Source organism: Dromiciops gliroides, chromosome 3 (genome assembly GCF_019393635.1).
Source record: "Dromiciops gliroides isolate mDroGli1 chromosome 3, mDroGli1.pri, whole genome shotgun sequence".
Lineage (NCBI taxonomy): Eukaryota > Metazoa > Chordata > Mammalia > Microbiotheria > Microbiotheriidae > Dromiciops > Dromiciops gliroides.
This window is the reverse complement of record NC_057863.1, coordinates 115,658,987-115,668,293: the sequence shown is the minus strand read 5'-3', so window position 1 is coordinate 115,668,293 and position 9,307 is coordinate 115,658,987.

Below are 9,307 nucleotides of genomic sequence, written 5' to 3'. Positions count from 1 at the left end.
TTTGGAGTATTTTCTCCTTCACCTGATAATTCTGGAATTTGGCTACAATATTCCTTGGAGGTTTCCTTTTGGGGTCTCTTTCAGGAGGTGATCGGTGGATTCTTTCAATGATGATTTTATCCTCTGTTTCTATGATATCAGGGCAGTTCTCCTTAATAATTTCCTGGAATATGGTGTCTAGATTCTTTTTCTGGTCATGTCTTTCAGGCAGTCCAGTGATTCTCAAATTGTCTCTCCTCAATCTGTTTTCCAGATCAGTTGTCTTTCCAATGAGGTAATTCACATTTTCTTCTATTTTTTCATTTTTTTTATTCTGCTTGACTGATTCCTGGTGTCTCATGGATTCCTTATCTTCCAACTGTCCCACTTTAATTTTTAAGGCATTGTTTTCTTCAGTGAGATTATGCACCTTTTTATCCATTTGGCTAAGTGAATTTTTTAAGGTATTGTTTACTTCAGTGAGATTATGCACCTTTTTTTCCATTTGGCCAAATGAATTTTTTAAGGCTTTGTTTTCTTCAGCTTCCTTTTCTAAGCTGCTGATTCTTTTTTCATAGTTTTTTTGTTTTGCTTTCATTTCTCTCCCCATTTTTTCTTCTACCTCTTGCAATTGATTTTTAAAATCCTTTTTGAGCTCTTCCAGGAAGGCTTTTTGTTCTTGCGACCAATTCACCTTCCCTTGTGAGGCTTCAGATGTAGACAATTTGAGGCTATTGTCCTCATCTGAGTTTGTGTTCGCTTCTTCCCTATTGATACAGAAGCTCTCAATGGAGAGGGCTCTTTTTTGCTTGTTACTCATTATTGCAGCTTATTTATTTATTCTTTAAGTTGAGGTCTGCTCTGGGGGCACCAGGGTCCCTGTTTTGGGCTTTTTGTGCAGGGGTATAGGTGCTGTGTGACCGGGCTTTTACTCTGAGGCCTTTATGGTGTGTGGAGATGCCCTGCCCTGCACTTCCTGTCTGATTGCGCTTGGCCAGCCAGGCACCAGGCGCCAGACCCCCGGGTCTGATCCCGCCTGACTCCGTTCGTCGCTCCTTCCGGCCGGTGCAGGTAGGTTTTTCCACTGTCCTTCTGGCCAACAGATTTTTGAACCAGGTTCCGGAGCCTCAGTTGGCCGACTGTGGCCCGCAGCTCCTGCTGACTGCCCCAACCCACTCGGCGCTGGTTGCTGCCCTGCGCTGGGCCTCCCTTTTGCCCGAGTCAGACCGACCTTTTTCCTGAAGTCTTCTAAATTATCTCTGTTGGAGGACTGTGTCTCTCTGTTCTACTTTGCAGTTCTTTAGTTTCAGAATCTGTCCAGAGGCTTGATTTAATGTTCATTTTTAGGAACAGAAGGAGAGCTCAGGCAGCTTGCTGCTTCCTCTCTGCCAATCTTGCTCTGCCCTATAAGTGATCCATAAATTTGTTTCAAATATGTTCTGTGTTCATGAAATCTTCTAAAGGCATGCTTAAGGCCCTTTACACATACCTACCTACAGAAACATACAAATATATTCATCTCAGAATTGAATTATAAATATGGTGAGAAGAAATCTTTAGCCAGGTCAATGCCATGTATGTGTATATGTGTGTCCATGTATGCACATGTGCATGGTTGTATGCATGCATGTATATGTGCATAGATTAATATTGAATGTGTATGCATGCATGTACATCTGTAGACATGTATATATTTCATTCCTTCTTTTCCCTATATTTATATTAATAGTCCCTCCATATAAAAGTGTGTATATAAATTTCATACTCTATATGAAATGCTATGATTTCATGTTCTCTCTATATACACATATATATGTATATAATAACATAATAATTTTACAAAAATTACTAGATATATATGTGTATATAAATTGATTTGTTAGACCCTAGTATGATTGTACATAGACAGATATAAATTTAGATATATACACACATATATACATATACACAATGTGATAAAATAATGGGATTTGGCAAATGCTCAGGGGTCCCACCTGAGGATTGATTTAGTATTCTTGAATTGGTGAGACGAAGAACTAAAGTACCTACTTAAGAGTGATTGGATGGAGACCACACCCGGCTGGCCCTGATGATGTGTTGTTTCAGAGACAGTTTACTACTGACATCAGCAAGAGACCACTCTCAAGCAGTCAGCTTGAAGGACCTCCCCTTTTAGGGAGAGAGAGAGGAACTAGGAAGCAGAGGTTAGCGCCTTTTCCTCTTTTTTTGTTTGAGGAACAAGTGGGCTGGAGATGGAGAACAGGAGGGCCCCTCTTTGGTTATTTGGACATTGCTTAGTGCTGAGAGATTTCACCATGGGCTACTAGGAAAAAGAATGTTTCTTTCTCTCTGGCTTTTACCAAATTGATTCAAGCTAGGATTTTCATGCTGTAAAGGACTCTGTTCTTCTCAATCTCTCTCTCTCTCTCTTCACCTAAATTATAATATATTTTAATAAATCCTTAAAAGCATAAACTCTTGCTGAATTTATTCAGTGATTTTTCGCGAGCTCCCCCCAAAAAACTGGGAGGGGGATTAGAACCCACAATTTAGATTTCAAACAACACAACATGGATACATGCATAGATATACATACACACATATATTTTATCTTTGCAATTAGGTTGTTATTTCCCATTTTTACACATAGAAGTATATTAATATATGGCAAATATAAGTGAATGGAAATGTATTTTTCTTCTACTGTCTTTCTTTAGGGTACTTATTTCAATTGGTATAGCTTTTATAATGGATGACTAGATTATGGAAATATTTTTCATTAGAAAATGAAATGCATCAGTGTGAAGAATTAGAAAAATATTCTGAATGTATAACATTCCACCATTATTTTATTCCTTTATAGTTTAAAACTCATGTGTAATTATTATAAATATTTAATGGTTCACTTTTGTTTTCTTGTTTTTAGTCTCTGATCTTGCAAATATTACCAATGAGAAATATATTTAATTGTTTATAGATTTATCTTTGTTTTGTATTTAGAACAAGTAGAAAAATAAAATACAAGTGCATAATCAAAACCAGAAACTTTTAAAAATTATTTTTTTAACTTCAATGGAACAATAACTTCATTATTTGGAACAAAGAAGGTATTATTTCTTTTGGGTGCATATATTTCTCCTAGGGAAATTATGTTAAAAATAGAACATTTAAATCCTTTATTTGAAATTTTAAATTATGCATTTATTTATAATTTTTCAGTCTTACTTGAATCTTGGTTTGGTTTATACAAATGGGTCTCTATGTTCTATTATGTACATCTCATGTTAATTCAAAGCAAAATTCATAATCCTAAAGTGTATAGTTTGCTTTGAATTCATTTCTCAGAAGATATTTTCATTAGGCTACTTAGAATTTCTTAATAATTTCAAGAAACACTTTGGGCTTTTGAGCAGTATATATGAATCTTGTTTGCTTTTTTTTTGTTTTGTTTTTGCAGGGCAATGAGGTTTAAGTGACTTGCCCAGGGTCACACAGCTAGTAAGTGTCAAACGTCTCAGGACGATTTGAACCCAGGTCCTCCTGAATCCAGGCCCAGTGCTTTATCCACTATACCATCTTGCTGCCCATGAATTCATTCTCTATTACTACTATTCCCTCCAGCTCATAATTTAAATTTAGAAATAGAAAATGTGATTATATTTTAAAATCACATTTTAAATTGCAGGGGTAATCACACATTCCCTGTTTTAAGGAATAACGCTTGTTGTTATTTTTATTTCTGATTCTATTATCTATTACTTTGTGTGTTAAATTATTATTCTATTATTTGTGCAAAATCAGCCTCTGTCAATATTAAAAACCTCCAAACATTTACATAGATCATTCCTTCTGAAAAGTGTTTTCATATTGCTAGATTTTTGCCCTTGCAGTTAATATTTTAAAATTTGGATGCAACTTTCTGGTGTATTCTTTTAGTTATGGCATTAATCTTCATTTTGTTGTTGTTGTTGTTGCACTATCAGAAGAAGGTACTTCAGAGTTAATATGCAACGCTTAGAGAAAACACTACATTGCTAAAGTGGAAAGTGTCAAGAAAGGTGTTCTTCTGTGGGAAGTACAACACGCAGGTTCTATTTCTAGATATGCCATTAAGTAGCTTGGGTGACATGGGCATATCATAATATAGGTGGGTCTCCATTTTGCCATTTATAAAGTTAAAGGGTTATACTGAGTGACTTCTAAATTCCTTTTTGACTTTAATCTTATATTCTGAGAACAAATTTTTTATTTTGATTTTGCTGAACTACTGTCTCCTAAGAGCATGAAATTATGTGTGTATATGTATATATTTGTGTGTATGTTAGTGTATATGTACATGCATACACATACATACATGAATATGTATATACATTTGTTGTTTGAATACACATTTTTGTTCATAATACATATATGTATATACTTATTTAATTATCATATATATACACATCTTTATACCCATCTATATATGTGACTATATATATATTTATTTGTGAATTTCATGCTCTATAAAATTTCAGATTCTCTCTATATATGTATACTATATATCACTTAATAATTGTACATAAATCATTAGCTATATATGTGTGTAAGCATATATAAGAAAGAAACTCAAAAAAATTAACCTTGAGCACTTTATTCAAATTTTATATTATTCATTCTTATTCTATTTTAATTGTGAAATGAATAGTCATCAGACTTCTTTCTATTAATGATCTCCTTCCTGATTGGCACTTTGCCAACATTTTCCCAATGAGTTAACTTCTAATGATTTTACTTCTTTCATACTCACATTTCCTTCTTTGGAGTGCTCATAGACCAAAGCACTGGCTACCATTAAATATTAATTTATTATACATTCATTATAGAATGAGTGAAAACTATTTCTGCTCAATGTTGTCAGACCACCCCCCAACCGCCCCACACACTTTTGTTTTATTTTGTTTTTATTTTTGCACATAACTGATAAGAACCATTGCTTGCAAGATACAGAGGAGTTCACATTCAGTATTTACTAGACTATTTAAAACCCTTGTTAAATAGATATTTGTTCTGGCAGGTTTCTATTGTGATGATTATTTTGTAGATAATGTAATAGTATTGAAAAAGGTCAATTGATATCCCAAGACATAGTAGCCAATGTGCAAAGAGAAGAAAGACAAAAGCTTGAATTGACCTAAGCTTTTTTTTATAGTACGAGGACAGGGTTCTCTTTATTCTTTCCTTTTGCCCAATGGTTCCATTCTTAATACCCAAACTTAAAGTGTCTGTGCTAGGAAATAAAATATGAGATTATAATTCAGAGGTAATAAAGAAGTAATAAAATAATTTTTATTCATAAAGTAAAGATCATTGTGAAAATTATGAAATAATCACTATACTCATAGATGTAATTTGTATTATTATCTCCTTATATATGTCTGTCTTCACATGATTTATAATCTAATACCCACCATGAATTTGGTAAAGTAGATTTTCAAAGTCTAGGCTAATAGAAACTTAAGTTCTGGCCAAAATCTACCAGGTTGGGAATCTTCAACTCCAACTCTTAAGTTGCATTTTAGGAAGTCCTAAATCAAATCCTACCTAGGATACTTTAGAGCTATGTCATCATAGCTGGTCCCTTAAGCTTTCTCAACCTTTGTTCACTCACATTGTAAATAGAAATAATGTCTACTAGATGGCTGGATACTAGGAATTTTAAAATGTAATAGCAATTTTTGATTTAAAAAAATTTTTCTTTCATTTTTCAAGTCTCAGGACCACTCCTCTAACACATTTTGTTCAGTAAATGCCTTTTTTTTATATTAACATTACCTAACCAAATCATACTCATAAAAAAAGGAAAGACTATATGACATTTTCAGATAGAAGCCAAAGTAATTTAATTATTTGTTAGTTACTGTAGTTAACTACTCAAGGAAGGATTCCTTTGGTGCCAGGCCTTCTTGTTTATTTTGGTGACATGTGAATCTTACTCTTCAACCAGCCTCATTTTGTGAAAAAATAAGTGTAGTTTAATCTATAACCTGACTTAGTTTTTCTGTAGCATTTGATAGGCTGTCTAGTTAAGGAATGTATGAGATTATGACTATTTTAGTACATTCAAGTTTTATGATATTTGAAGGAGATATGTTATCATATATCTATCTTTTCTTTAACTCTTTATGGACTATGAAGAAGTATAATATTGCGATATATAAGAAAATTATTTTTCTGTCATTCTAATGTAATGTTACCCATAAAAAGTTTTCTTAGAATACTAATGAATTGTCTGGTTTTATTGTTTTCTCTGAGACCTGAACCTATGCATGAGTTTAATAATGAAACTGAAGTTTTTATTCTATAATTTCTGCCAAATTATAAGTAAATTTTGGTAGCAGTTCCTATTACATCCACTCAGAAAGAAGATATTTCTCCAATAAAAAAGACAAATAAAAAGGAAAAAAGAATCACTCTCAGGGCTCAAGAAACTTACCTTCTATTGGGGTATATACTACCACAGACATATACATGTAAACATACATGCACACAGGCATATATACACACATACATATATGAGAAAATGATTATTAATAATCTCTATCTTTGGGGAGCCAGAGATCACTTTTCTCTTAGTTGCCCCTCCCCTTTCACTCAAAAGGCCAGCTCTCATTGAGGAGATTTCATAAAATCTACATCTAGGCTAAAAATTAACAAGTCCTAAGTTCACAAAAGGAGCTTTAGGTGGAGACAGATTCTTCTGTCTAGATAACCCAAGGACTGTTAAGATTAAACTACACCTAGATGAAAAGATTTGTCTTGTATTCCTTTCTCTGATGGTCATTCTTGGATTTCATTATAATATAGCCCACCTACAAGTCACATCCACCAATTAGAATTGAATAATGCCAACAAATTAGAACTGTTTGATATGTAATGGCCCGATTACATTTGATTGATATATAATGACCCACCTTTTATCAAAAAAGGATAAAAACCCTGGGACAGATAGCCATGTTGTATCACTGGGACCACATGGTCTCTGTCTCTTTCTCTCTCCCACTCTCTTGGATTTCCTTGAGACCACATGCTTTTTTTCCATGTGCTTTGGTGTGACCTTTTTTCCTGCTAACACTAAATGGCATGTTCCACCTCTCTCTTTGCCTCCTCCTTACATATGACAAATCCCTTACTGGTATAATATTGATAAATTAATATAAGTTAATGCAAAACTTGTGTCTATAATACTTATTTAAGTATCACACAAATGCACACTCATGTGTTGCAGGTACACAATACAGATACATATAGATATGCAATGCATGTGAATACAAAATATGTACATAAATACACATATGCATACACACACATGAATACACATATACAAACATCTACCCATACATACATACTGGATATAATATAGAGGGAAAGATAATTTTGGGTGGTACAGAATTAAGGATGGTGGTGGAAGCAAGAAAAATTGCAGCTTCTATACCAATATCTGGGGGAAATGAAAAAGTAAAACAAATTTGTATAGAACTTAACAAATTTTCCAAAATAAATTAAATTTGCAAATTGATAATTAGGGACTTTCATGCACATGTAGGCACAGGGTAGAATTGAGAGGCTTCTATTGACATGATTCATGATCAAGAAATGAGATAGTTCTATGTCATCTAGAGTCCTGCGAAGCATTTCATGAATGTAGTAATCTCTTCCACATTGTGACTTTCCCCATTAATGTTTTAATATATTGCAGGTCAGCATAAGAAGTTAAATAAGAATTTTTTTTGGGGGAGGGCACTTTTTTGGAGCTGCAGATGATACACAAAGGCCAGCAAATGACACAAAAAGTTTGGAATCTCAGAAATGCATGAAATGAACCAAATTTTACAATAAGTTACTTTAAACAACCCACAAAAGAAAAAGAAAAGCAAAATCAGAGTTCTTCTCTGGTATGAAGGGAAGGCCATATAATTTTAAACATATTTTCCAAATTGTGGGAACATCATGTCCCTACCCAATGAGATGTGGAAGGAATAACTGTACTTTCTTTAAGAAGAGAGAGAAAATCATTGAAAATACCAAGGACCAAATGATAAAAAAATATATTGGTCACTTGATTAAGTAAATGGTGGACAAGACTTTTTTTAAATCTTTTAAACTTTCCAGCCTCCCCAAATTATGAATTATTGTGTAAAAAAATTCAAAACGGACAACCTGTAGAACGAGCATCAGATATAGCTATTACCTAATACCTAATTTGCTCATTGTGTACCCCTTCACAGGGGTGTTCTAGAACAAATTTCGGATTATCAATTGTTAAGTTTTACATACTGGAAATCAACAAACTCTACAAATCAGAGCTGGAATTATTGCTTTGTTGAATACAAGATTAAGAAATGGATTGGGAAAATGTTAAGAATGAAGATTAAATTGGAGAGTTTATTATATGGTGTCCTCCTTCCTCCCCTAGAGCTGATTGTTAAACATAAACATTTACCTGCATACCACTGATCCCTTCTCCTCTCAGCCAGAGAACCTGGTAAGGAAGCATAATCCGACCCACAGGTTTTGTGCTCCTGAATTCATACAGCAAATTTCCTTGTTTTATTCTCTTCTGGAACATCCTTTCCTTGTAGTCATTTCACCATACTGTGGAAACAAGCATAAGAACGGAACTCTGCCCACCCATTAGGCTTCCTTAAGAAGGAGGAGTTGATAGAGGAAAGGAGAAGCAAGTTCTCCTTAAGGTATGGGCTGTAGGAAAGTGGATAGTGGAATGCATTACTCGTAGTATTAAGCCAGAGCAATCAAGGACATATACTGAGAGAAATTCTAATAATGGCACATACAATATATATACAGACACACAGACATATATATATATATATACATATACATGTATATATGTGTGTATACTATATAAATATTTATGTGTTTATATATACATATACATACACACACACACACATATATATATAAACATCTTAATAAATGAGGCAATATTAGTTAAAGTAGGTTTGTGTGTGTGTGTGTGTGTGTGTGTGTGTGTGTGTGTGTTTTTCCATAATCATTTGCCTTTTTGTAATTAGGCAACCATTGGGCAGTTAAGTGGAACAATGGATAAAGTATCTGGGCACATCTTCCTGAGTTTAAATCCTACCTCAGATCCTGACTATCTGTGTGACCCTGTACACCTAACTCTTTTTGCCTCACTTGATGTTGTTCAATTATTTAATCACATCTGACTCTCTGTGATTCCATGGACCACAGCTTACCAGGCCTTTCTATCCTCCACTATCTCTGGAAATCTTTCCAAGTTCATGTTTTCATTTTTCCATGAAAC